General features: G+C 47.7%; 1 long non-coding RNA gene across 1 annotated transcript; it reads right to left on the reverse strand.

The window, feature by feature from the left end:
• Positions 1 to 258: 258 nt before the first annotated feature.
• LOC120408617 lies at positions 259 to 1173 on the reverse strand. Its single transcript, XR_005600823.1, has 3 exons — positions 1095 to 1173; positions 605 to 750; positions 259 to 435 (listed from the first exon to the last, which is right to left on the reverse strand). It is a non-coding gene; the product is annotated as an uncharacterized LOC120408617 (long non-coding RNA).
• Positions 1174 to 6996: the final 5823 nt, after the last annotated feature.

Here is a 6996-nt window from a genome sequence, read left to right on the forward strand (position 1 = left end):
TGTCCGAGGGCCAGTTGATCTCCTGCACAGCTCTTCAGGCCACACTCAATACTACGGATGCAGCTGCCAGATCCATAGCCACGGCCATCGTCATGCGGCGTGCTCAGAGCCACCCAGAGGATTCAGGGTGCCTGGGGCAAAGCAATTTCGGGGGCTCCTTCCATAAAAAAAAGTTGCAATACCATAGAATACTATATTCTCGTGGGGCCCCTGCAGGGTCCGGGGCCTGGGGCAAATTGCCCCACTTGCCCCCCCCTCTGGGCAGCCCTGGGCATGCTTCATGGTTTACTACTTCCTCCTTTCCCAAGGACATACAGAACACTGTCAAAGATCTCCCCTTTGATGGAGACACGCTCTTCGCCTCTACCACCTATGAGGTCCTCCATTCCATGAAAGACTCACGCGCCACACTCGGATCTTTGGGCATCCAGCCACCTGCCACAAAAAAGAGGCAGTACAGATACCAGCCATACCAGCGGCCACGTTACCATGCTTTTGTGCAAAATCAACATTTCAGACCATATGATATGCAGCAACAACGACGCCATAGACCCAGAATCCAACGACATCGCCCTCCACAAACAACAGTGACCCACCCTCCTACCTCAAATAAACAAATGTGAAGTCTTGGTTGAGGGTATAGGAAGCCTCCTGCCCTCTTCAGCGCCGATTTCAACGATCCATTTCTTTGGACACCATCTATGCCCGTTCCTTGCCAATTGGGAAGCCATCGCTATAGACAGATGGGTCCTGGAAATTATCAGATTAGGTTATGCCATCCCCTTCCTCTCCATACCCCCCACCCACCCTGCCACCCCATCAAGAAACAAAAATTCCAGATGGTTACTCTCCCAATGAGAATTCAGACGCTGGAGCAGGGAGATTGGTTTTTAACCCTCGACCTCCAAGATGCATATTTCCATGTCACTATCCACCCTGCCCATCAATGTTTTCTCAGATTTGCTGTGGGGGTGGAATACTATCAATACAGGGTCCTGCCCTTTGGCCTTTCCACTGCCCCACGTGTCTTCTCAAAAGTACTAGCAGTCATAATAGCACATCTCAGAAAGAAAGGGGTCCTAATTTTTCCTTACCTGGACGATTGTCTCCTCGAGTCCCTCACTTTCTGGGAAGTGGTCTGAGCGACTTCTGCAGCTGTGCACTGCTTCCACACCCTGGGTCTGTAAATAAACAGAAACAAATCTACCTTATGACTTACCCAACAAATCAAATTCATCAGGACCCACCTCAATCCTACCACGGGTCTTGCCTCTCTTCCCCAGGACAGATTCCACACAACGGGCACCCTCATTACCCAGATATACACCAGCTCACAGGTGACAGTCTGAGATTTCCTGCAGCTGTTAGGACACATGGCCACTTCCACATTCGTGGTCCCAAATCTGCCTGTACATGCAATGCCTTCAGGGGTGGCTAGCCATGCTATACAAACCAAATAGCCACAGATGAAACAAATTGATAACCATGACTCCGAAAATCAAGGACTCACTCCTGTGGTGGACCTCTCCTATAAACCTCTGTGCCGGGGTTTCCTTATGACAAGAACCCCCTTCAGTGACTATCATTACAGATGCATCCCTCACAGGATGGGGAGCACATATGGGCCACCTCACCACTCAGGTCCTCTATGGAAACCAAGCTTCTCATAAATCTACTAGAGCTCAGAGCCATACACAATGCCTGCCTCCATTTCCTTCACATGATCCAAAACTGCAGAATTTGGATCATGACCAACAACATCGCATGCATGTTTTATGTGACTAGATGTGGGGAGCCTGGTCCCACTCCCTCTGCAGAGGCAGTAAACCATGGAACTGGTGCCTTCAACACAATATCCATATCTCCGCCTCATACCTGCCCGGTTCTCAGAACACCACCGTAGATGAGCTCAGTCGATCCTTCCCCATACAGCACGAGTGGGACACCATTCTATCCAGCATTTTCCAGATCTGGGATTATCCCCAACTGGATCTATTTTCCACGGCAATAAACAAAAAATGCCCAACATTCTGCTCCAGAGCAGGCCTGGGGAAACACTCTCGAGGAGATGCCTTCATGCTCCCATGGACTGACACTCTCATGTATGCGTTTCCACCAATACCTCTGTTGAACAGAGTAATACAGAAGATAAGAACGGACAGATCCAACATCATTCTAATAGCCCCATCGTGGCCCAGACAACCGTGGTACCCCCTTCCTCATGTGGATGTTGATCAAGCCACCGATTCCCCTTCCCCCCCTCAGCAACCTCCTATCACAATGCAGGGGCCAGCTATTTCACCCTGACGTACAATGACTCCATCTGAGGGCCTGGCTAATCAATGGTTCTCTAATGAGGAGTTAACATGTTCTGAATAAGTGAGGACAGTCCTATTACACAGCAAGACATACACCACATGCACTACTTACCTACATAAATGGAAGAGATTCACATCTTGGTGTACTGCCAAACAGACCTCTCCAGTTTCCGTCCCACTTCCACTGATACTGGATTACCTGCTGGACCTTAAAACATCAGGTCTTTCCACGAGCTCCCTCAAGGTCCACCTCACAGCAATCACCACATTTCACCATAAGATTAACAATACTACAATCTTTGCCCATCCAGTAACCAAAAAGTTCCTGAAGGGCATCCAAACATTATATCCAGGCGTAAAACTGCCTGCTGCACCCTGGGACCTCCACCTGGTCCTCAAAGCCCTGATGGATAAACCCTTTGAGCCAATGGCTACCTGCTCCCTTCTCCACCTATCCATGAAGACTGCCTTCCTGATAGCAATCATGTCTGCCAGACAAGTAGGAAAAATGGGAGCACTCATGGTGGAACCTCTGTATCCCACGTTCTTCTGTGATAAGGTCACACTCCGCACATATCCAAAGTTCCTGCCTAAGATACACTCTTCCTTTCACCTCAATGAGCCAATACACCTACCAACATTTTCCCCAAAACCTCAAGCTAATGCTTTTGAAACAGCAATGCACACTCTTGATGTGCTCAGGGCACTATTCTTTTACCTGGATAGAACAAAACCATTTAGGAAAACCTCCAAACTTTTTGTCTCTACCACTCAGTGATCACAGAGAAAAGCTATCTCTACCCAGAGACTCTCCAGATCAATTGCAGACTGCATACATCTGTTACCAACTGAAGGAAATACTCCCCCTACACACACACACATCAATTAGGACACACTCTACCAGAGCTGTCTCCACTTCCACTGCCTTTCTCCATAATGTCCTGCTTTCTGATATATGCAAGGCAGCTAACTGGGCATCAAACCTTAACTTCGCCAAGCATTATGCTCTCATGCACATGGCAGCATCCGACACCAGGATGGGTAGAACTGTCTTGTCAACAGCCTTCTTACGTGATCCAAAGTCCCAATCATCCTAAGGGATACTGCTTTTCAGTCACCTGAAGTGGAGCACCCACAGGACCATCTCTTGAACATCAGTTACTGCACAGGGTGAGTAACCTTCTCTTATAGCCTGGATACAACTGAGGCAGAGTTTGGCCCTGTATTTTTATCACTCAGTATCAGAGGGACACAAATTCTGTTTCCTCCATGGGAAAAGTTCTTGTGGTAAGAATTTCCATGTCAGTCAAAGTATATATTTTCTTAACTTTCTGTCACCTTTGCTTTCTCTTTGAGGCCTAAAACTGTCTTTTCCCAAAGACAGGGATGGGTGTGTGGTTTTGATAGTACATTACTGAAAAAAGATGTCTGTCTTGTATGAAATCTGTTGCTCTGTTCAGAAGAAATATAGCCTGAATAGTGGCAGGTCAGGTCATGTTGCATTATTTAGCACTTCTGGTGCTTTGTGATTTTAATGGTGCAGGGAATAGGGGTGGCTTCCTCACCCTCTCATTTTAAGAAGGAGTAGAGCCAATGCTGAGCAGGAGTTTGGGAAGCAAGAAAAGAGGCGCTGCTGCCTAGGATTCCCTAAGGAAGATTACTTTTTGGAGTCTGCATTTAGCTTAATTTGGGGTTGTGAGCATGAGGACTAGCAGTGAAACTGAAAGAGAGGGTGGTATTGGGATTTGTTGAAGAGAGGAACAGGAAGTAAATTTCAAATCAGCTCTGCACCTGGCAAAAGCAGATTTATAGTAGAAAAGAGGAAAAAAGAACTCAGAGCATGAGACTGAATGGGTATCTCACAAGCAGCAAGATTTCACAATCCCATAGTGCAGTTTGTAAATTCTAGCGCACCTCTGAAGTTTTAAAGATGCAAAACAAATAGCAACCATATCCATCAAATTGTTCTTAGAACGTGTCACCTGATTCCAGCTCTCAAGATACTAAGGAGTAGGGAAAGGAGATCCCACAAAAGCTACCCTGAAGCACAGACCCCAGGTCTGGATGTGTCCTGACCACCTCCTCAAGGGGACAGCCTATCATGTAGGGGAAGAGGCTTATTATAGGAGAAGTCGTCATGTGGTGTGAAGAGGTCATGAAGGCCTGCTGGAATGAGTGGATGGGAAGGTTCAGAGATTCAGAAAATTTGGATGAGCTTTGGATAAGCATCAGAGCGTGAGAACAAGCATGTGAATATGTGAGAGACTTTGGTATTGTCTGGCAGAGAAAAATGTTGACAACACCAGGAAATATCTGCCTGGTTTGAATGGGATTATAGTGACTCCCTGAGCCAGCGTGCTGTGGCTCTGCTTACCATCTCCTATCTCCCAAGTGTTTAGAGGGATTTTTGTGAGATTTTTTGCATGTGTTTTGTATCCAGCAGACTATGCAGATGTTCTTATCATTTGTTTGTTTAAAAAGCAGCCAAATGTGCTTGTGAGGCAAGTTTCTGGGGAGTTCTATCATCTGTAGTGAAAATCTTCCACAATGTAAGCTTTGAAATTCACACACCTTACAGGCTGTGCTGCTGCTGCTATTTATTGACACTGGAACCAAAACACAATTAGCACAGCCTTGACTGATTAAAATGATCAATGCTTTACATGATGCTCTGTCACTCTTTGAGTGGCTACTTGGCCAGGAGAAACATTTTGTTTTGGTCCAGGCTGGGGAGTACATGAGAAGTCTTGCTATTGTTTAGGCATCTTTATTGTTGGTGTGACAGTAGCACCTTGAGGTCCGAACCAAGACTGGGGTGCCATTGTGCTAGACACCAATGAACATAGTGTGAGGCAGTCACTGGCCTGAAGAGCTTACAATCCAAATACACAAAGTGTGTGTGTGGGGGGGAAACAGAGGCACAGAGAGGTGAATATATTTGCTCAAGGTCACACAGTGGGGTAGCGACAGAGTTAGGAATAGAACCCAGGTCTTCTAACTAACAACCCAAAGCCCTATACATCAGGCCTCCTTTTTGCAGTAGTGTCATTAGTGCATAACATCTGTGAAGCTGTTTGTTTATTTTTATATGTGCAAGAGGCAGAGGCGCACACAGAGTTAAACTACATACCATATGTTTGTCTCTCCTAACTTGCCATTGATTAGGTTAGCCGCAGACTGTGTTAAACAGCACTACAGCATGTTGCATGAGTTCTATAGACATGGAATTGAATTCTACTGAAAGTGAATTTGGGGGGTACTCATCACCATGCATAGATTTCAGCAAGGGGATGATCAGCACCTTACCAGATCAGGCCCAAAAACACAAAGCAGCCTTGCATGGTACAGAGATGTGCCTGGCTGTCTCGCCTTCTCTACCAACCTTTGGTTGGTCATAAAAGCCCTTAAAGACTCCTGGTTACAAAGGCATCTCTGCCTGAGGCCTGGTCTACAGTAGGAGTTTATGTCGAATTTAGCAGCGTTAATTCGATTTAACCGTGCAACCGTACACACCAGGAAGCTAATTAGTTCGACCTAGAGGGCTCTTTAGTTCGAATTCGGTACTCCACCCCGACGAGGGGAGTAGCGCTAAATTCGACATGGCTATGTCGAGTTAGCCTGTGTGTGGACGGAAATCGACCTTAGTAGCTCCGGGAGCTATCCCACGTGTTGACGCTCTGGACAGCAGTCCGAGCTCAGATGTTCTGACCAGCCATACAGGAAAAGCCCCGGGAAAATTTGAATTCCTTTTCCTGTCTGGCCAGTTTGAATCTCAATTCCTGGTTGGACATCGGGGCGAGCTCAGCAGCACCGGCAATGATGCAGAGCTCTCCAGCAGAGGGGTCCATGCAATCTCAGAGTAGAAAGAGGGCCCCAGCATGGACTGACCGGGAAGTCTTGGATCTGATCGCTGTGTGGGGCGATCAGTCTGTGCTTTCGGAGCTGCGCTCCAACAAACGTAATGCCAAGACCTACGAGAAGGTCTCCAAAGCCATGGCACTCAGAGGATACAGCCGGGATGCAATGCAGTGCCGCGTGAAAATCAAGGACCTGAGACAAGGCTACCAAAAAATCAAAGCGGCAAACGGACGCTCCGGAGCCCAGCCCCAGACATGCCGCTTCTACGAGGCACTGCATGCCATTCTCGGTGGGTCTGCTACCACTGCCCCACCAGTGACCGTGGACTCTGAGGATGGGATAGTGTCGACGGGCAGTTTCTTGGCGATGTTCGCGGATGGGGAAGATGAGGAAGGGTTTGTGGAGGACGAGGCAGGCGACAGCGCTTACAATACTGCTTTCCCTGACAGCCAGGATCTCTTCATCACCCTCACGGAGATCCCCTACCAACCCTCCCCGGCCGTTAACCCGGACTCTGAATCAGGGGAAGGATCAGTCGGTAAGTGCTATAAACATGTAAACATTTATTTTTTTAAAAACAGGAATAAAAACTATATGAAAAGAAGGTCAATGCATATGGGGATAGAACAGAAATCCTCTTGGGAGATCTCCACGAAGCTCTCGTAGAGGTACTCGAAAAGGGAGAGGTGCCTTATTGGGTGCTCCGTGGAAGCACACTCTTCCGCGCCAGGCTATCCTCAGGTACTGTGGGAGCATTGCCTCCACGAGCATGGCAGCATAGGGCCCTGGTTTGTGCAGGGTTTCACGCAGCATGCGCTCT

The sequence above is a fragment of the Mauremys reevesii genome, linkage group 6 (genome assembly GCF_016161935.1).
Source record: "Mauremys reevesii isolate NIE-2019 linkage group 6, ASM1616193v1, whole genome shotgun sequence".
Lineage (NCBI taxonomy): Eukaryota > Metazoa > Chordata > Testudines > Geoemydidae > Mauremys > Mauremys reevesii.